This window comes from Manacus candei, unplaced genomic scaffold (assembly GCF_025592945.1).
Source record: "Manacus candei isolate 608988 ecotype Guabito, Panama unplaced genomic scaffold, ASM2559294v1 h1tg000070l, whole genome shotgun sequence".
In the NCBI taxonomy this organism is placed as follows: Eukaryota; Metazoa; Chordata; class Aves; order Passeriformes; family Pipridae; genus Manacus; species Manacus candei.
Window position 1 is genome coordinate 2,406,869 of NW_026138118.1, and position 21,270 is coordinate 2,428,138.

The 21,270-nt window shown below is 51.0% G+C and overlaps 1 protein-coding gene and 1 long non-coding RNA gene across 48 annotated transcripts in view; one reads left to right on the forward strand and one right to left on the reverse strand.

Moving 5' to 3' along the window:
• The window catches only part of EPB41 (erythrocyte membrane protein band 4.1), a 95,246-nt gene that overhangs the window by 10,334 nt on the left and 63,642 nt on the right, over nt 1-21,270 (forward strand). The window contains exon 1 of one of the 47 annotated variants that reach the window (XM_051807093.1): nt 11,378-11,387. The exons of the other annotated variants lie outside the window; for them this stretch is intronic. The gene's annotated coding sequence lies outside the window, so the exon portion shown is untranslated. Of the gene's footprint in view, nt 1-11,377; nt 11,388-21,270 lie in introns of those variants that run through there. 47 annotated transcript variants of the gene reach the window in all.
• LOC127479817 (uncharacterized) lies at nt 1,754-8,771 on the reverse strand. Its single transcript, XR_007907673.1, has 3 exons — nt 8,590-8,771; nt 3,715-8,303; nt 1,754-2,462 (listed from the first exon to the last, which is right to left on the reverse strand). It is a non-coding gene; the product is annotated as an uncharacterized LOC127479817 (long non-coding RNA).

The window sequence follows — 21,270 nt, forward strand, 5'->3', positions numbered from 1 at the left end:
GATGCCTCACGGGGGGGACAGGAGAGATGAATCAAAACCAAGCACAAACCTGTTGTTCCTACCCAGAACTGAGTGCAGGACTATATTTGGAAGCTGTGCTGCTGCCTCCTGATCTGAATGAGCTGCTCTTTGCTGCCACATCTCTAAAAGCAGGATTGTTAATTAACTAGAGGACCTGCCTTGATCAGAGGTGCTGAGCCCCAACCCCATCAAACACCCAGCAGTCATTTGAAAGCAGAATAAAACTCCTCTGCATGGAAAGTCCTGCGAGCTCTGATGTGGAGCAAAGCACTTGTGTGAGAGTCAGGGTGGGTCAGTGAGAGGCAAACCTGTACCAGCACAGTGGCTGTAGCTGTGCCAGCATGGTCTGGAGCAGGTTTTCATCCTCGATGCCTGAGCAGACCCCCAGGACAGTGGCCCATCTGGTTATGGCTGTGTGACAAGTCTCTGCTCACGGGTGAATTTCTTCCTTGGGGAATGCTTATAACCTGGACAATCCCTGGTTTGCTCTCCCCAGAGCAGTCTCACTGTGACTTTTGTTGTCTTCCACATGCCACACAGAGGGCAGAGAGCTGCATTTTGATGCTCCTCCTTGTTACAGGCTTTGGGGGTTTTGACCCTGCTACGAGATGAGATTTGCTGCTTGCTGAAGGCCTGGTGTGAATCTTGGTCAGAGGACCAGAAAGCCAAGTGGTACCTTGTTAGTGGTGACAAAGATCAAGGTGGTGTGGTACAGTTTCACTGGCTCAGGGACAGTCCTGACCTTCACCCAGCAGCAAAAACAGCAGGCTCAGATTGCTTCTCCATCTTTAAGCCTGGCTCATCTCATAGGTAAACATAAAATGCACAGGAGCTGTAGTAACAGAATCTCTCCTCCTGACCTGATAAGTGTTGGGCATCAGTCCTGAGAGTACCACACCAGCAGCTTCCCCCAAGGGAAGCTGTGAGTAGCTGCAGGGCAGCAACCGTGAAGGAAAATGCTGAAGATGCAGGAAGAGCCTCTGTTGGGGGTTTTGCTCTTGACCTTCAAGCTGAGGTTCACATATGTTGCCATTATTTAAAGCCTGTCAAGAAATCCAAGCCTGTCTGTGGTGGTGAGTGCAGTGTGTGCATTCATGGGCTGTGGCTGGGATATGTCTTTCCATACGTTGGCACTGGTGACTGGGAGACACGTGTTATGATCTTAAAGTTCACCTGTACACGAAGTTGTTTCTTTCTATCCTGTAACTCCTGTGTCACCTGGAGAATGGCATTGCTTCATGGAGCCCTTGAGCAGCTTGTTGTTGTGTTGTGAACTTGGGTCTCCCCTTAATTCTTGTTTACACGTGACTCAGGGAGGAAGAACAAATGAGATCTCCTGCTTTTGCGCCTCTCAGTGAGATTTTCTGCTTCGACCTCTCCCGATGGTCAGCAGCAGCTGAACATGAGCCCAGGTGGCCAAGGAGGCCAAGGGCACCTGGCTTGTACCAGCCATGGTGTGGCCACAGGACCAGAGCAGTGACTGTCCCCCTGTGCTGGGCACTGCTGAGGCCAAACCCTGAAACCTGGGGTCAGTTCTGGGCCCCTCATGAGAAGGAAGACACTGAGGGGCTGGAGGTGTCCAGGGAAGGGAATGGAGCTGGGGAAGGGGCTGGAGCAGCAGGAGCAGCTGGGGGGGCTCAGCCTGGAGGAAAGGAGGCTCAGGCGGGACCTTCTGGCTCTGCAACCCCCTGACAGGAGGGGGGAGCTGGGGGGGGGTCGGGCTCTGCTCCCAGGGAACAAGGGATGGGACAAGTGGAAACGGCCTCAAGTTGTGCCAGGGGAGGTTCAAGTTGGATACTGGGAAAATTTTTCATGGAAAGGGATGTCCAGCCCTGGCACAGCTGCCCAGGGCAATGGTGGAGTCCCCACCCCTGGAGGGATTTAAAAGCCATGTGGATGTGGCACTTGGGGACATGGGTTCGTGGTGGCCTTGGCAGTGCTGGGGGAATGGTTGGACTCCATGATCTTGGAGGGCTTTTCCAACCTAAATGAGTCTATAGAAATGCGGCAGCAGGGTGTCCCTTTCACTTGTCCCACCCCCTCAGAAGAGACCATCAGACTCCCAATGCGGTGTCAAGTTCTAGGGCCGGCTTAGCTCAGTGTTTTCACTTTGTTGCTTTGTAAGGCAGCGAAACAGTTCTCATTGTGGGGTTCAGAATAGCGGTGCTGCCCTCGGAATTACCATCTAATTAAATGAAAGCAAAAACCCCAAAGCAAGTGAGCTTTCTATTGCATAAGAAAGGCTGTTTTAGTTGACCTAAAAACCGACATTGAAAACCAGCCCAAACAGAGATGCTTTCCCTCCCAGCTCCGTGGGCACTGCGGAGCAGTTGCTACTGTTCTTGGAGAGCCATTCATGCCGTGGCAGCTGCGAGCCCGCTTCAAAACAGTTACTCCTTTGAGACTTGCTTCCCTTTTGCTTGATGGTTGAAGAAACCCTGCTGTGGAGACAAATAATTAGAAATAAAAGATGGCAGCTTAATGATTATTAGCTTTGTTTCTGACGCAGTCTGCGCCGAGTGCAGGGTAAGATCAGCATCTCCAAGCTGCTGCTGCATCTCCTGCTCCAAGGATTTACTGTTGTGCAGCCTCAGTGGACCTGCAGAACCCCCTAAACTAGCAGAGTTATTATTTATTTCGGTAACAGACCTTTTTTCAGAGTCTTGGAAATTAGCTGTGACAATGGCAGCAGGACTCCTGCCCTTGCCTTCCCATTGCTCCATCCATACCCACAGCTCTCCTTGGCAACTTCTCATTCCCCTTGCCCTCCTCCAGTACTTGGATTCTGTCTATAAATATATTCTTTATAGAATAGGATAGAAAGATAAAGAAATAAATAAAGCTAAAAATGCCTTATTTTTGGCTCCAGAAAAACCAGCAGCAATGGGATGCTATCCTCTGGGATTTTGTCCTATTGATATTAATCTTTTTGAAGCTGGTATCCATGACTGCCAGTTTCAAAGGTTAATATGCTGCATTTCAAGCAAGCTGAGGTCTTTTTCTTCTTTTTTTTTTTTTTTTTTTTTTTTTGTAATTTGTGATATGGAAATGTGCACCAGTTAATCACTGTGCACCTGCAGAAATGCCTCTGGGCAGACTGGCACAGACTCTGGGCTGTGCCTATAAGGTTTTGGGATCATCCCTAGGCAGGGACACCTTGGGGTGACAAGTCTGATCCAGTTGAGTAGCTCAAGACAAACCCTGCAAGGTCCAAAGAGGGGTCAGGCAGGGGAGGCAGAGCTGAAGAAGGTGGTTCAGAGCTTCAGCTCATATTTGTGGAAGAAATAAGGGAGCTCTGCTTAAAAGTTGTATTTGGGTCAAGTTTTAATTAAATAAGTGTTAGGTCTTGCCAGGTGTCCCTTGCTGATGTGCAGGTCTAGCCCTCAATGACAAACTGCTGTCTGTTGACTAATGCTGGGTCCATGGCTTGGGTGAATTTGGATTACATGGGATGTGTTAGTGCAAACCCAAGGGCTCTCTGCCAAGTATCCACTTCTGACTTACTGCTAGGTACACACTGGTCCTAAATAAACCCTGATCTAGAAAATGCCCTTCCCTAAACCAAAGAGCTCTGAGTATTTTGAAGCCAAGGGATGCACTGTGCCCACACAACAGCACAACAATATGGAGTCAAATCTCCTTCACTGAACTGGTGCCTTTCTGGGGAGAAGCTGCTGTTCAAAACTCACCCACCTGGGGTTATGTCAGTGGTCCAGAGCCTCTCCTGGCTGCAGTTTGACTCCTCGTCCATGCAAGGAGGAAATCAGCCTCGACACGGTCTGTCTGTGTGGCTCAGCTGCCTCCCTGCCGAGCGCTGGTCCCTAGGTGGCACTCACTGTCATTTTTGGGTTCATTTCAACAAAGGCTGCATAGCCGAGCTTGTCCCCCGCCGAAGGGACAGCTGCCTCTCTGGCCAGCCTGCCTGGTCCTGCTTGGTTTAGGAAGCTGGTGCAAGGGCTTCAACTTCCTCCCGCTGCCCAAACACAGGGAATTCCCACAGCATCTCCTGGAATTCCTTAGTGAGGGGGAGGCAGTCAAACCCTCTCCTCTGGTTTTAGTTGTGTCATCTTTCCACTGAGACAGCAGGGGATGAAATCCTAGTAAGCTAATGGAAGCAGGGTGAGCTCTCAAGGTGGTGGAGGTCGGTGTGCTGTGGGACAGGCTGTGGCTTCTGCAGTGGCTCTTTCCATGGTTCAGTCCATTCCTGGGGTTGTTTCTGGAGCTCAGGCTTGTGCCACACTGATTCTGCCTTTCCCTGAGCCTGCACTACCTGCATTCACAGCATCACCTGTCATTTACTCTCCAGGATTTTTTAAGCCCTTTCTCGATCCGTTAGGTGCAGCCACTTGCACGTTTGACACTTCCTACCCATGCTTGAGAGGAAAAGTATTTCTCTGCCAGTGTAGAAATATTCTCCATGTGAACAATGGCTCCTGCAGGCTGCAGCTGACCTCCCCCTCTAATCTACAGTGGTGCATCTTGGCAGAAATGTGCTTTACACACTGACTCTAAGCCCTGGAACAAAGCTGACTTTCCAGGGAGCTGTTCTTCCCTGCACTGGCACACAGCCTGCAGAGAGCTGAAGCTCCTCTTCATCTGCTTTATTCCTCTTTCTTCTTGGAGCTCGTCTGCTGTGCTGCAAGACACTGATTCAGGTGAACATCAACTCCATGCAAACTGGTGAAACCCACGGTGGGAGCTTTTTGCATCAATTTACCAGATTTTGGGTGGGATGGGAATTCCTGGGTGGGCAGACTTAGTTCCCTGCCATACCCTCTGCTTTCCCCATCTTCCCAAAAGGGATCCCCGTGAGCCAGCCCAGTACCAAAAAGACCTAATGGCCCAAAAAATGGATTCTTCTGCCCGCAGGGGAGGATGCAGAGTTTTAGTTTAGCATCAGTGGCCTTCAAAGGACACGAATTACAGCCAACAAAGGAAAACTCTCCAGTAGAAAACCACACTGAAAAGGATGGAAAAGGCAGCTTGGATTTAGCAAAACTTGAGGCAGACTGCCCTGATGCCAAGTGTGATTCCAATGCCCAAATCACTCATTCTCTTTAACTACAGAGGGTGCTGCTTGGCTCTTTAATAACTCCTCAACAATGAATCGATTCTTGGTTTTGGAGAGTGTTGTATCAGGCTGGACTAGATTTAATCTTTGATTAAGAGTTGATACAGAGCCAGGTGAGTGTGGATGTTCCAGGTTGGCTTCACTGTGCAAGCACATGTTGTAGCAAAGCAGTGCAGAGCGTTCTAGTCCTTTGTGAAAACTCCACGAGTTTGCAGTTCAGAGGTGTTTTCAGGAGTGAATTCTGTGCTGGAGAGAGGGGTGGACACAGGAGAAATGCAGCATTAGCTGAGGCATCCCTTCCTTCTAGGTGAATCATTTACCTGGAATATCTTAGTTCTAGATCACTGTGTCAAAGGGACACAAAGCCTGAGAAGTCCAAGGGCAGTTTCCTTTCCTCCTCATCCTGGCCTTCTGCTCCCGGCCAGATCAGCACTGCTGACGGTGACAGCAAAACTGGGAAGAGGAGCCAGGGGCAGAGGGCCAGGAGCTGGCAAAACTGAGCCACCTGCTCTCCTCCCACCTTGTTTGCTCTTGTGAAATGGCTGCTGCTGCGCTGGGGACTGTCACTTGTGTGCAAAGTGCGTGAACGTGGCACAGGAACGGAGTGTGCCTGTTGTGTGTTCACACACGTGTGCATCACACAGCCCCAGCCAGCTCATGGGGAGCAGGAGTGGATAAAGGATTTGCCTGACCAGCTTAATTCCTTTGTTTTCCTAGAATTTGGCATAATCCCGAGTATTCCTCTTCACTTTAAATCCTGCTTGCTCTGGGGGAGGGAGCACCGTGATGCACAGTTGCTTTGTTTAGACTGGGGATTCCTCGCTGGAGAAGCGAGGAGAGCTCTGTGCCTTTGATTGTTGTGCCAGTAATGCCCCTGGCACGGCGTTCCCTGGCACTGGGGTAAACTGGGAGCCCTGCTTTACAACAAATCCTACCAGTAGGGCATCCTGCGGCACCTGCAGAGCGCTGGATCACCTCTCAGAGGATTTGTTCTCTGAAGAACTTACTTGGGCTGGATTTAATCTACTGTCTGGATGCTCTTAGGATGCTCCAGTGTGTCCTGCTGAGCTGCTTGTGAGTGCCTGCACGTGAACCAGGCAGAGGGCAGGGTTTGGCATCGTCCTCCCTGACCCAGTTGACTTGCACTGACCGAATCCCTCAGGATCTGAGCGCTCCCAGTGGCCTCTCAGCTTGCAAGGACCAACCTCTGCCTCAGCGACCCCAAACACGTGCCTAAAATGGATGTAATTCCTCTCCTTATTCCTATATCCAGCAGCAGAATACCACGAAATCCTGATTTACTAAAATAATTCCCAGTCTCTAAATGACTCCTGTAAAGCAACTTAAACCAGCTGTAACTGGGAGAGTTCTTTAAATATTTGCAATCCAGGCTTGGCATGGGGCAAACTGTTCTTATAGGGAAGAATTTAAGACATTTCCATTACTTCCTATGGGATTTCAGAGGTCAGTTTGGGGCTGTGTAGGAGGGAAAAGGTTAGAAGCTAAGTCAGTGGCTTACAGAAGTGTGGTGGTGATGGGTGTATTTCCCTGTGCACAATAATGGTGGTTTTGGGTTTTTTTTTCCCTCCTTTTTATCCTTATTGTCTGCTTCCTACAAAAGGAGCTTTGGCTTAAATCCCCCTGCCCCAACAGAGCATTTTCCAGGTGCTCTCAAGGCACAGACCAAGTTCCTCTTTTCATACCTGATAGCCCAACTTTTTAGTTTCTCTTTCTTTAGCTTTGAAGCTCCTCCTTCCACTCGAGCTCTCAGCCATTTGTTTGGGGCCTGGAGAGGTGTCAGCAGCATCCTTTGCCCTCGTGCACAGCGTGTCTGTAGCTTGCACTAGTGTGCTCCCTGTGGATAAATGCTTCACCTGGGAAATAATGGCTCAGAATGCTGCTGCTCTCTGGTCTCAGCTGCTGGCAGATGGAGTTGGGGATCATCTGGTGATCCCAGTGCAGTGGATGATGCGCTGTGTGGTGTTAAATCACTGCTTTGATGCGAAGTTTTTGTTGCCCTGGTCTCTCCTCCACTTAATCTGCAACCAGCTGATGATGAAGTGATGTGGGTTTGTTTGCTTGTTTTTTTCTTAATTGCAAGAAGTTGCTGCCATCCAAAAATTGTGTTTTCTTGGCTGGGTGGTTTTCTCCTCCAAGCCCTTTGGGCTCGTGTTTCTCATCTGTTTTCAGCCCACCCCTGGGTGAGCAGCAGCAGTTGTGGTGGGTCAGCACCAAACATCAGAGGCTCCTCCTGTGCACAGCCCAGGCTATTAAAACGTGTTAATTTATTGCTGTGGGGAGTGAAGTCAGCTTCAGGGCACGTTTCAAGGGAACTGCCTCTCCCCAGTGTAGGAGCAGCAACTTGCAGCCGCCAGACCTTTCCCAGCTTGTGTCTTTTAATCAGATGTGCTCAGCTGGGTCCAAGGAAACCACCAGATAGTCCAGATTTGAGGCGAAAACACCTGTCTTCCCTCTCATTTAAGGAGCTTTTTTCCAAGCAGTCTCAACACTGAGGCAAAGGGGAGCTGCCCCATTCTTTTTGAGTTGAGTGTCCTAGACATATAAAGGAGAAGGGGTAAACAGCTGCAAGGAGCATGTCAATTTTTCAGAAAATTGAGGGGTTTTAGCTCCCATTTAGCACAAGTGCCCTCAGTGTGAGTGGTCCTTGCTAGGTCAGTACCAGTGAGGGCTCAGCATGAGGATGGAGCTGTCCCAGCCAGGGTGTGCATCAGCCCGGGGTATTATCTGCTGATGAAGAGGCAGGGCGGTTGCTCTTAATCCAAGCAGAATAATGTGCCTGAGAGCTTAATTCTCTTCGGGAAACAAACAGAGATGCCTCGGTGCCAAGCGTCCTTTGGGACTGTGCAAATGTTTGAGGGGGGTTTGGCCCCCCGAGCTGGGCAGGATGGCAGCAGCCCACGGGAGTGCTGATGGTGCTGGGCAGCGTTTTGCTCTGATGTACGTAGCAGGGAGAGCTGGACAGCTCTGGTTGAGAAAAATAACCGATTACAATTTGGCTGTGGGTGGGGAAAAGCCAGTCCTTGCCATAGGTGCGGGATTGCAGAGCAGGGGCAGGTCTGGCTCCTCGGCGGGGCTGTGCCGGGCTCCTGGGGGGGGATTTCTTGTTGACCAAGTGCTCCCCATTTCAATTATCGCTATTTTTTTTTGGCTCGCCATCCACGGACTGAGGCAGTACCTGAATGGCCTTATGCTTAAAAAAAAAAAAAAGAAAGGATTAAAGAATATAGTAATAGCCTAAAGAACACCCCAACGCCCCCGCTCATTTCTTCATCCCGCCCCCCCCCTTCGTTCGTCTCCCCCGGGTCTCCCTGCAGAGCTGGGCTACAACTTTCTCTGGGAGACAGCGAACTGTATTTAAAATCTAGGTCAGGCAGGGAGGGGGAGTGGTACCGGCGGGCAGGGCCCCTCCTTGCCCCGTTCCTACCGGTGCCGTGCGGCGCCAAACCATCGCCCCCCCCCCTCCACCATCGGTTTACCGGGGGGGGGGTGTCGTCGGCATCATTTCAGCCTCCCCTCGCAGGGGTGCGTTTGTGGCGGGGCTGAGCGAGGCGGGACCGGGCGGTCCCTCAGGGCCGCCCGCGGGAGGGAAACGTGAAGGGAAGGAGGGGGGAACCATGAGGGGGCGCGCGCCCGCTCCCCCCGTCCGCCCCGCCGGCCGCGGGTTCCCCTCGGCCAATGGCGAGGCGGCGCCGGCGCCCCGCCCACCGCCCCGGACCAATGAGAACTTACTACAGTGTTGTGGGGGGGGAGAGGCGGGGCCGCGCGGGGCTGGGGGGGCAGAGCCGCGGGCGGGCGGCGGCGGGCGCAGAGCGGCGGAGCCGGACGGGGAGCGCGGCGAGAGGAGAAGAGAAGCGGCGGGGCTGGGCTGGGCACGGCACGGCACGGCACGGCACGGCACGGCCCCCGGGGTGAGGGGCCCGGCACCGCAGCGCGGGGCTCTGCGGGGCCCGGCGTGAGAGAGGGGCGGCGGGCGCCGCGCGCGCCCGCGCGGGGGCGGCCGGGTAAGTGCTGCGCGGGAGCGCGCGCGGCCTTGGCGCGGCGGGTCCGTGTGTCTGTCGGCGTGTCCGCCTGTCCGCCGGCGGCGGGGCGGTGCGGGGCGGCCCCCTGCGCGGGTGGGCACGTGTGCGTGCGCGTGTGCGGTTGTGCGCGGGGTGCGAGTGCGAGAGGTGCGTCTGTGTCCGCACCGGGTGCGTGTGTCTGTGCGCGTGTCTGTGCGTGTGTGTGTGTGTCTGTGTGTCTGTGTGTGTGTGTGTGTGTGTCTGTGTGTCTGTGTGTGTGTGTGTGTGTCTGTGTGTCTGTGTGTCTGTGTGTCTGTGTTCGCACTGTCTGAGCTCCGAGCCCCTGTGCGGGTAAAGGATGCGGTGCGTGGGGTGCTGGAGGATGCACGCGTGGTCTGCACGGGCACCGCGCGTGTGTGTGTTGGGCACGGGGGGTGTGCGGCGCGGCTGCTGCGGGCTCTGTGTGTGTGTGTGTGTGTGTGCCTGGTGTGTTTGCACCAGGTGGGTGTTCGCACGGTGTATCTGTGTTTGCATGGCATGTTTGCACTACACGCGTGTGTACTGTGTGTGTGTGTGCACACCGGGTGTTTGCGCGGTGTATGTGTGTCTTTGCGTGGTGTATCTGTGTTTGCACGGCGGGTTTGCGCTCTGTGTGTGTGCACGGTGTGTCTGTGCGTGGTGTATGTTTGCACTGTGTGTGTGCACCGCGTATCCGTGTTTGCACTCTGTGTGTGTGTGCACGGCTCATGTGTGAGCGCTTCCCTCCGTGTGTCATGGAGAACTGGAAGCCGAAAGGCTGAGGCTCAGCCCGAGGCAGATCCCGCAGGAGCCAAGAGACAGGGATAGCAGGATGGGGACAGCGCAGGGGAGCCGGCACCCACTCACTGGGGCAGGGGGTGCCTGGGGGCTGCCGTGGCCGAGCCGGAGTCCCCAGCTCTGCCCGGAGTCCATTGTCCAGGAGGAGGAGGAGGAGGAGGAAGGAGACATGGCGGGGAAGGGCTGGCGGGGAATTGCTCTGGGCTCTGTGAACCCTGCTCACGCACCCGTGGGACAAATGTGGGTGCCGTGGTCTGGCACCACCAGCCAGGTGAAGGCTCTTTCCCGGCCGTGCATCCCACTTCCCTCTGAATTCCAGCTCAGGAAAACACCTCAGCCGGCTGGGAAGCGACACTCTCCAGCTAACGGGATTTTCCGCCAAGGCATATTTTTATTTTCCCATCTCCAGAGGGGCACCGTTCGCAATGAAAACAGCTCCAAAGGGTCTGGAATGAGTTAAAATTCACCTCGACCACCTCTGTGAGTGCCGTGGCTGCAAGTGTCCCAGGCCCTCTCTTCTGTGTTTCTTGGGGAAGCGGAACTTGCTCCCCCTTTGTGTGCCCAGAGGGCTGTGTGTGGTTTGGAGGGGGTGGTTTTGGGCAGGGGCCGACGGCCCTCCCTGCTGGGGGTGTGTAAATGGTTATTCAAGAATTGCATGCTTGGCAGCAAAGAGAAAATGTCTTAGAGATGGTCCAAATCCTGGGGCAGGTGTTGTGCTGGTTCGGTTATATTTCTGTGTGTTATAATTTAATTAAGGTAGTGGAGAAGCAAAGCAAAATAGGTCCCTTCCAACGCAAACTATTCCATGAAAATCTTATTTCTGAGAAGCACCACAAGCTCAATTTTTGCCTTACCTCGCTCTTTCTATTTAGTATCTTAAGCCTTCAAAACACGCTGGGTTTCATTTGCCTTGGTTTGGTAGATCTGGAGGGATGGTCTTTGAATTAGTGATTGTTCTTACTCGCAGTAGAGTTGCTGAATGTAAAAATAATCTCTGTAAGGTCTCAGGGGGTGGAGGACACTCCTGGTCTGGATGGGGGATGCAGGGGGGATGCCCTGGTGCCGCGGAGTGCAGTCCCTTTCACAATAAGCTGACTTGTGTGTTGCTGCTCCCTTTGCTGCTTTAAGGAGGTCCAAAGTAGGGATTTTTTCCTTTTTTAATGGCTGGTCCAACCGTATTTTTAATGACTTGAAGCTTTTCCTGCAGCGTTGTGGTGGTTGTTGAGGGCTGTCCTGCTCGCGGTGTGTGTCTCGTGTCAGTGGTGCTGACACACTTGGTGTTTATATTTTACACCGTGCCAGCCCCTGGCATCCTCAGCTATGTTTCTGGGATGATTTGGAGCATTGGGTGTGATTCAAAAGGCAGTGGGGTCCTTTGCATATCTCTGCTGCCATGGCCTTAATAAAGAAGGTGAGGATTTTCTAGGATTCCCATGGACAAACGTAATCTGCTGTGGAAGGTAAATATCGGGATAAACATAGCGCTCCTTACCGTGAAAACTCAATTAGAGCCTTATGAAACAGAGAGAAGGATGATTATTTTTCCCCTAACATAAACACATTTGTTATTTCCTCTATCAGTTTAGATTAGGAGAATGGAAATTACCTGTGTTTTCGTCTGATCACCCAATTGCAATTTAAAACAAGTAAGATTATCAGACACAAAGCGTTCGCAGGGAAAGCAACACTCCCGAGGAGGGAGGACCATTCTCGACCTGTTTCCAAACACTGTATGTTCCCAAAGCCTAAAAAAAAATGCTTCAGACAGTGATACTCCAAACCCACAGCTCCTGGCTCTGGCATCTCCCTGCCAACTGCCCGCGCTCCGCATGAGCGGCCACGGGATTTTTCACTTGACAGCGTTTGATTTTCAAAAAGTGGTAAAACATGTCTCTCCCGACGCCCCATTTACTGCTTGTCGAGCAGATATTAGAATGGATGGGAGGTGGGGACCTGGCTTCTCCAGTGAGCAGCCAACCACCCCTACAAATTCATTCATTAGCCATCAAAGTGTTGCTGTGCCGGGGTGGCTTGCAGGGATGTCGGGATGCTCCGTGTGCTTTGATATGTTGATGGCAGGATGATGATGATGTGAATGTGGTGTGTAATGTGCTGGAATAAAGTTGTGTGTACAGAGGGTTGCTGATTGAAAGTAGTGGCTCTGTGCTGTGTTTTCACCAGGGGTTATTTAGCATCTCAAAGGAATCTTGGATTTTTGGGGTCAGCAAGAGAACCTCCTGCTGTTCATCCTCGGGGCAGTTCAGTGGAGGTGTTGACTGTGTGTCCACAGCATTTGGCCAGGAGTTTCTCCTCAAACACCTTTCCTTGTGTTCTCCAGTGAGGAGTGTGTGCTGAGAGGCTCTTCATTTGTCAGTACCAGTTCCACTGCAGAGCGGGTTTTTTTCAGCCCCTTACTGCCATAGTGCACCTATTTCTTGGAAGAAGCCTGAGAAGTCAGTGATCCTCAGAGATCTTGTGCCCATGGTGGGTGGGAAAGCTCTGACTCTCCCCAGGTGCCTGAGTGAGGGATCCCTGCTCCCAGTGGGAGCTTCCCATTCCTGCTGTGGATGGAGGCATGTGTGGGGCTGCTGTGGGGAGCTGAAGCTTGGCTTGTGTTGATGTGCCTCACTGGGTCAGTGCCTGGACTTGCTGGAGCTGCTTTTACATCCCTGGGAATAAGCTGTGATGAATCAGAGGTGTTGCTTTAATAGGGGAGTCTGAGGGCCCTGCAGCAGCCCCATGGATGCAAATCATTTCCTACCATCAACCTGACTTTGTGCTTTTGAACTCCTGGCTTCTCCCTGCCCGTGGCTCTCCCTGTGCAACTTTCCTGGAGCGTTAAGAAATGGCAGCTGCTCAGGTTGCTCAGGCTCCAAGCTGTGTTTTGTTGCTGTCCTGCATCTCTCTGGGGAAGCTCCAGAGAGCTTTGCATCGGGAGTGGAAATTGCACCCTGGGCCCGGGGATCTTTTGCAATGGTTGTTCTGCTTTCTTGGTGCTTGGCTTTTGCTGTAATCCTGTGTAGATTAAGCAGAGGGCTGTACGTAAAGATTTCTCTTTATATGTCTCATCTACTACTGTTTTGATCAGTATTGTGGTTCCTTAAGTTGCAAAGAGCTGTAGGATGCTGCATAGCAGGGATTTATCTCTGCCCATCAGATGGATTAGGTAGGAATGTTCATGGCTTGTACTTAATCCAGATTAATATTATTAGTTTCTTTACCTTCAGTCGGTTGTTTACGCTTGTTTTTCTGTTTATGTGAATTTTTGCTTTTGTAATTCCCCTCACATTGTGTATTAAAAGCAAATGCTTTTAATTTCTCCATGTAGATGAACTAAATCTCTCTTTTTTTTTTTTTTTTTTAAAAGCAGTTCCACAGAGAGGAAAATTGTGTGGGTTTGGGGGGTGTGTTCAGGCAATTGTGCTCTTCCAGGGCACGCTCCTGCAGACCCTGCTGCGTTTCTGATCTGGGCTTTTTAAACAAATTCCCATGCCAGCCTGCTTTAGCTGCTGTGCTCAGAGCAAACATCGACAGCAGTGGGTTGTGATTTATAATTTATAAAGCCTCACAGCACTTGAACTCTGGTGCTTTTGGAGGGGACTGAGGATGTTGTACCTCCCTGGTCTCAGTGGAGAGCCTGAAAGCTGTGGGAAGAAGAGCAGCTCCGGGAGCTGTTTCTCCTTGGGGTGATGGGAGAGCTCCGTCCTTGGGTGCTTCCCTCCCACACACACATTTTTGGGGAGCAGCCCAGTCCATCTGCTGGTGAGTGTGAGTGCCATGGGATGTCAGCCTGGCTTTCCAACAGGGTCACACCGTGGAATGACCCTCCTGAGGAAACCTTGGAGCCCAGACCTGGGGAGGAGCTTCGCTCTGCCCAAACCGAGTCCTACTCACACGGGATCAGCTCAGCCCGAGTTGTAACTGCAGCAAACACACCGTGGCTGGAGCTTGGGAATGGGGACACTGTTTGGAAGCAGCAGGAGAAGAACTGGGCTAGTTAGCTGTTTCTGTGAAAACCACAATTCCTTTGAACCCACGGGTCACCGGTTGTAGGCTGATTATTCCCCCCCTTCCCCGCCCCACGTAACGCGCGCGTGTGAGAGAGAGATAATTAAAAGCTTTTAGTTAAATAAATAACTAAGCTGCTCACGTGGCTTTATAGTAGAATTGCAGAGCCAAACCCTTGGAGGTGGAAGATGGCGCGTGCTGCTGCTGGTCCCGCAGCACCTCCCGCCTTCCCGTGCTGGAGCAGGCTCAGGGCGTGATTCCATATGGACTTTTCCCCCCCCGGGGCTTGTGTATCACTGAACATAAGAGCGAGCTGGATGTAAGGGGGGACAGTCCCATCCCATTGTGTCCAGGGCCTCGGGCTGTATTTTATTCCCCGCTATTCAAACTCTGCTCCGAAGACGGGATTAATAATTCCCGCCCGGCTTCATCCGTGGTGCCTGTGTGCAAATGGATCAAAAAAAGCGTGAGCTGCTCTTTGCAATTCTCTGGTGAGATGGGGCTGGATGCTCTGGGACAGCTCGAAGGGTGGTTTGGTTTTATCCCTTTGAAACGTTTCATGTTCCAGCCCCGGTTTCTGCCTCCGTGAGCTGCCCGCGGTGCCTCGAGCCAGGCACTCAGAAAATGAGAAACATGCAGCTGGTGACCATTCCTGGGGAGTTTTAGGAGTCATTTGTCACTGGGCAGGGGCTGGTTCATGGAAGGGTAATGATCTTTCAGGTCCGGTTTAGCTGCCCTAGCCAGGAAATATTTCTCCTGCAGCCCTGCCTTGCTGCTGCCTTCCAGTTCTGAAACAATGGGTAAGGGAGTTCTACAACCAATGTAATAGAATATAAGAGATGCAGAGGCAGCTCAGGGTGGCATTTTGCAGTCTGACAAAAAACCCCCCTTGAATCCCCGAACAAAAACTGGTCTGTCCTTTAAATTCTGTGTTCTGTGTGCACATGGTGTTCTAGTCCTGCTTGTAAGGACACATATCCAGGCAGTGTCACCTTGACCTGCACATCAGACACGAGCTGGTGGGATCCTCCAGGGATGCAGCCCCTTGGAAAAGAGCAGTGATGAGCTACCACCCTCTCTGGACAAGGGAGCTCTTTCCTGTTCTTCATGTAAATGAAAACTCAGCTGCTTATTTTTGTCTGAAAAGTCTTGAAATCCAGCATTAGGCCAAATTTTTCTGTCCCAAGTACCTGTTTTGCAACTGTTGGCTGGCGGTGATTGACAGGCAAGATGGAAATTGTGGGTTAAAGTTGTGGGGGGGTTGTTGGTATGAAGTTAAAAAAAAAAAGTCACCTAACCAGCATCTCTCTTTCTCCAGTGTGAGTGTGTGTAAGTGTGCAGAGGTAATAGAAAGTCCATTTATCTTGTAAACATGCCCTGACACAGGCAGAGGATGTGTTCCCAAGCTGCTTGCAGGAGGAAGGGGGCACGTTCCATGCAAGAAAACAGAGCTTTTAGGATTCAGTGGCCAGTATTAAAATTTGAGCAGTGAGAAACCAGGTGGGGTGAATACCAGGCACTTCCCTGGTGTTCCTCCATCCCAGGGAACAGCAGCACTGCATCCACGTCCCTCCATCCCTCCTGGGGTCGGTGCCGGTGGCCGATGCCGATATCGCTGCTCTTTTATCTCCCACTGCCAACTTGAGAGTGAGTGTGTGTGGTGAGCAGCTCCTGAGAGTCTTGGTGAATAAGCACATCCAGTAGCAACGTGGTAAACCTGGTGTGGGCTGCCTGGTCCAGCTGCTGGGATAACTTTCACCTGGGACAAGCTGGAAGTGTTTAGGGTCTGGGGAGGAGTCCAGCTGCAAATGCCCATTTTCAGTGTTTGTACATAGCTCTAGTCACAAAGGTTTAAGGATCCCTACAGTTTCTTGGAGAGGGGGAACAACTAGGAAGAGGAAGTATTTTGGGAGGGAAAAATTGCGGGGTAGATATACGTTGCTTTTCTGTGGATTTTCGTGTGCAGCCAGGCCCCTCCTGGGTGTTTAAACATGATGGAAAAGAGCTCTTGCAGACACATGGGTTTGCTGACTTAATCACACAGATGAGCTGGCTTCATTCTCCAGGGGGTTCTGAATAATAATTTAATATTGTAGGGGACAGGCACAGGATAGACCCTGGAAAAGGGGGTTTATCTGCAGTGAGAGCAACTCCATCAACATGGGAAGGGTAGCAGGGAAATGGTCACGTGCTGAATTCTTCTGATACCTCTTCCAGCGTGTGTTGTTGGAAGAAATAGTTTCTTCAGACTTCTCCTGGAGCTTTTTGTTGTTGTTGTTGTTGTTGTAACTGCTGCTTCTGTTATTTCCATCCTGTTCCACCTCGATGCCGCCTTCAGAAAACACTTCCTTTGTTTATGGGCGGCTGTATCAGTTTGTTTGCTCCCGCCTGTCTCTGCACTTCCCTTCCCTCCCCCGGGAAATGGTGGAATAAAGCTGGGGTTGCCTGATGAGGTCAGAGCAGCTGGTGTGCCCATCCTTGTGCAGGACATCTCTCTCTGCAGTGAGGTTTGGGGTCCTCACTGAGGTTTGAATATCCCCTTGATAACAAGACCTGAAGGGACTTGCAGTGCCTGAGTGTGTTCATGTCAAAAATCACCTTTTTTCCCCTCGCTCTTGCGCACTGGAGCAAGTTTTTTTTCTGTTTTATTTTGTTCTGAAGCGAGGTGCTTCGAGTAGCTGGTGTCTCCCATCCCCTCAGTTTTGGGACACCGGTGTGGAAATATTCCTCTTCCTGGTTCAGGTGCTCTTGCTCCCACCTGCAAACCCCCATCAGATGCCAGTGGGAAAACCAGCAGTGGCAGGGACAGCGTTAGTGGTTCGTGTTTTGCAGCCGCTGCTCTTGGCTTATTTAAAAATGATGGTTGACTCTCTTCGCGTGCCCCGGTGATGACAAACGGTGATATTCCTTTTGCAGACGTGTGGTTTATTAAAAAAGGAGTTCCCCTGGCACGATGAATCGAGAGGGAGAGCTGGGGGGAGCTGGATCCGCCAGGGAGGAATGGAAGTAGATAATGGACGTGAGGGATGAGTTGGGCAAAGAAAGGAGACTTGCAGTTACAGGGAAATTTGGTATTTCACTGTGACGCTTTTCTTGCAGGTTTATTTTTTTTTTTATAGTTGAACTGGACTCTCCAGCACGAGCCTGGTTGTGGCACAGGTGGGGTTTGATCCACGCAGTGCTGATCCCAACACAGGCCAGCGATCTAGGGGTGCACATACCTTGCATTATATACAACATATGCAAATAGGGTGGAATTAAACTTTTTTTTTTGTACTTTTTTGAAGCATCTGAGCTACATGTGTGCCAGTGATAAGGTTCCCTGCAAACACAAGTGAGGGAGCAGGTGCCAGCACCCTGCAGGTTGCAAGGTGTGCACGGAGCTCATCGGTGTCTCGTTGAGGTACCAACCCTGATTACAGGGTTGGCTCTGTTTGCTGGGGGGAGTGGTTGTACATTAACCATTTCTTGTGATCTCTCAGCACAAGCAGCTGTAAATCACTCCTGTGGTAGGAGCAGATGCGAAAAGCCCTCAGTTCCTGTGCAGCTCCTTGCCTGGGCCTTTGAAAATACAATTGTAAGGAAACAAAAGAACTCTGCCCTTTTGATGTATTAACTGTAAAATAAACTGGAAAATTGTAGCTAGATTGTGCTTGTTTTGGAAACAGTGTAACCTTCTGAAGCTTCTGACTGTGGCAGAAAACCCAGGAGTGGTGAGTTATACCGAAACTAAGCTTTGATTAATTGTAACTTTTGCAGCGCTTGAGCTTTGCCGCTAGAAAAACGTCTTGGTTTAGGTGAAGAACACTTGTTTTTTCATTAAAAACACCTGTTCTAATAAATTTTCGAGCTGGTTGTGGGGAGGAGACATCAAGTGGAGCTGCAGCTGTGCACCTCTTGAAGCAGGAGGTTTGTGGGTGGGTTGTTCCTGTGTCACCTCAAGGGGTCTGCTCCTGTTTTTCCCCCTGAATTCCCGTCAGCAGAAACACTCCCTGAGAAAATATTTTGAGACATTTACAGAAAACAAGTGGAGAGGGGAAAATCACAAGCCTCTCTGTTGGAAAACATCATCAGAGCTTTGCTAATGGAGCAACAGCATTTGGGATTTTGGCTGCACCCCACGACGCCGAGCGTCAGCCAAACCCAGCAGTCGCTCAGTTCCACATCTCCAGAGGAAACACCAACTGGGGAACGTGCAGTTTTTGTCTGTTTTTCCCAAGTTAATCTCCTTGCCTTGCTTTCCCACCCATGGACTGTGGTTTTGCCTAGTCACAAGGTGTTTCATGGGTGCAGCAGTTCAGGTGCTGCGAGTCAGAGATGTCTGGAGATGAGTCATTAGAGCTCAGGATGGGGCAAGTTTGTTGAAAACAACCTGGGAGAACCCCAGGCTTTGCACAAGCTTAAAATTAAAGGTTGATTTCCAGACACAAAAAGATCCAGACCTCTTGGTATCGGCAGCAATGAGCTCTTTGATGGTGCTTTGGGAAATATGCTTGAAATTTGTTGCCGTGTTTTAAAGAAAAATATATCTTTGCTGCTCCAAGCAGTGAATTATAATTTTTTTTTTTTAAATGCAAATTGGAAAAAAATGCAAATTGGAAAAAAATTCAGCTTGGAGCTGTGCAGATATTTGATTTTCAAGTTGATAATTTGTCACACAAGTAATGAGCCAGTGTGGTACCCGGCACGGTCCCTTATGGCTTTTGCAGTGATCATATGTGTGATCTGCACTTACTGTGGGGAAAAATGGATGTGGCACTTGCATTTTAGTAGGAGGACTGTCTTTTTGGGTTGAATCACTGTAAATGGAGATGTGTGTGTTTCGTCTGAAATCCGAGATCCACCCATCTGGCATTAATGCAGTGTTTGGGATCAGCCACCTGCAGCAGGAGCCATTCCCGATTTCCCAATGGCACCAGCACGTTTGTGCTTGTGCAGCATCTTCCTGTTTCCAGCCATGCTGGAAGTTGGGTTTGCTGCCTAAAATGAACTCCTTCTGTAACATAGCAGCTCGCTGGGTGACCACTAATTGAGTTAATTGCTGCCCTTAATATGAAATATATTGTGGGTTAGAGAGGCACGTTCTGCTGCCCCACAGGACTCGACTGATGCAGTTCCAGGCATGGGACATCTCTCTGTGTCCCTGTGCAGGCACATTCCTTATGGGAGCAGTTCATGCCACTGCAGCATTCCCTCTTGATGCTGCAGTGGGATCTCCAAGCCCTACTGGAGTTATTCCCCTTTTTATTTTTCCTCTTGTATGTAGAAGTCTCTTCCCTGCTGTTGTCAAGACTGAGTTCTGCATTGCTGTTGGTGAAAGTGCACCACACCACACAAGTTAAAACGCACACTTTGAGCAAAAAAAAATCTAACATTTGATAAAAAATGAGTAGCTAATCGTGGTGAAGTGCTATTTCCTTCTGGCACGTCGCTGTTTCACACAGTGGCACTGCGTTGTGCAATAGGGATCTATTTGTAGAAAGGAAAAGAAGAGGCCAGAGTTTACGGGATCTTTCTCAAAGTCCTACAGGAGGATGTCTTTCACCAGGGGGATTATTAAATCTGAGCAATGTGAGTTGCAAAATAACTTCTTGCACTGCTGCCTGCAGATGCCAGTGTGTCTGGGAAGGCTCTGCCAGCTGCAGAGGGTCGTTCCGTGCCGTTCCCGAAGGCTCATGCTGTGCTCCCGTGTCCCAGGGCTCTGCCACAGGGAGTTGTTTTGGGTCTTAGCCTTCCAGGTCCGGTGTCAATGCCTGAAAAGCTCAAGTCGTGGTATAAAGTGACCTGTGCTTGGAGGGCAATGTTTTTTCAGGTGTTTTTTCTGTATTTTGGGGAGTTTGGGGTCTCCATCCTCCTGTTTTTGGCTGGTTTTCCAAAGGCACTTAGAACTCACTTGCATTTATACAGCACTGGCTGCTGTTACTGATGTGTGCCCCACATCCCCTGAGTTAACAACCCCAGTCCTGAACTGCTGCTGTGTTTTGTTGAATCCCAAAGGAGAAAACAGATATTTAGTGCTATGGATACCGGGGGGATCCCGGAGGCTGCTGAGATCTGGGCGGTGAGGCTGCAGTGACCTTCTGCTGTTTCACCAAACCTCCTCTTCATGCTCAGGGCTATTATTCCACCACTGAGACCAGGAATCTGTGTTTCTTCCCCCAGAGGAGAGGCTGGTCCTGGATGCCAGCAGGTTTGAAGCCCCGTGCAGCGCAGCCGGCAGCAGCCTCGTGCGCAGGGTGCTCTGTAATTAACGTCGGCTCTTGAGCGCCGAGTAATTGGGAGCAGTAATTGGATGGTAGCTTAAGAGCAGGAGCATGGTTAAATAAACCAAACAGGCTTGCAGTTGTAGTGTCAGCAGGTAGAACTCCTGGGAAACAGCAAATCCACATGGCAGTGAGGGGTGGCACGAGCGAGGTCTGCGCTCCACGCAGGCGCTCCAGAGCAAAGGCAGCGATCCGGAGCGTGCGGAGCAGAGCAGGGCAGGTCCTCTCCTCCTTCCCCGGGTGCTGAAGAGGGGGCACAACCCGGTAAGGCAGATATTTTTTAAGCAAGAGAATGAAATGTTCTTGTTTTGGAGTTGTAGGTCACTTCAAAAGAGTTTTTGCGGCTTGTTTAGTTGGGGAGCTGGAGCAAGCTCAGGCTGTGCGGTGGTGTCCTGAACGGAGACCAGCTCGTTGCATTTGTTTCTGTCTTGTTTTTGCTTTTTGTTCTTAAACCACACATCTTGCCACTGCGAGGGCTGCAAAAACCAACCTGCTTTCTGCAGCTGGTGTGGCATTTTCTCTGCTCTCGTTTTCCTCATGCCCTGGTCACGGCTTGCACCGTCGAGGAGGTGCCTCGGAGCGAGCTGAGCCCCCTCAGACCTTGTGTGCACGTTCATTGTTTTCATCTTACAGAGGAACAGGCCACCATTTACCTTCAGCTCAGGTATATAGAAGGAGAACCTGAAGGAAGGTGCAGAGGAGGTGGTTTAAGGATGTATTTATTGGAGGAGCAAAGAGCTGGTTTGGCAGGAGCCGCCTGGCCGGGGCGCCTGGGTGAGCTCACTGATGCTTTTTGCTCTCTCCACTCTTTCCCCCTGGCCTCGTTTGAAGGGTCTCCTCATGGCAGTTTTAACCCGAACAATGATATCACCAGAGCTTGCAGAAAAGAGGATTTGTGTGGCATTTTATTCCCTTGTGCTGCATGAATGTGGGTTTCAGCAATATTGTTGTGTGGCTCCTGCTGTCAGCAGCACGGTGAAAAGAGCGGCTCACTTGTCTGGAATGGTGACTGTGGGACTCGCAGCCCTTCAGCAGCACAGTTTTAGCTGGGGCTCTCCATTTAGTCTTCAGT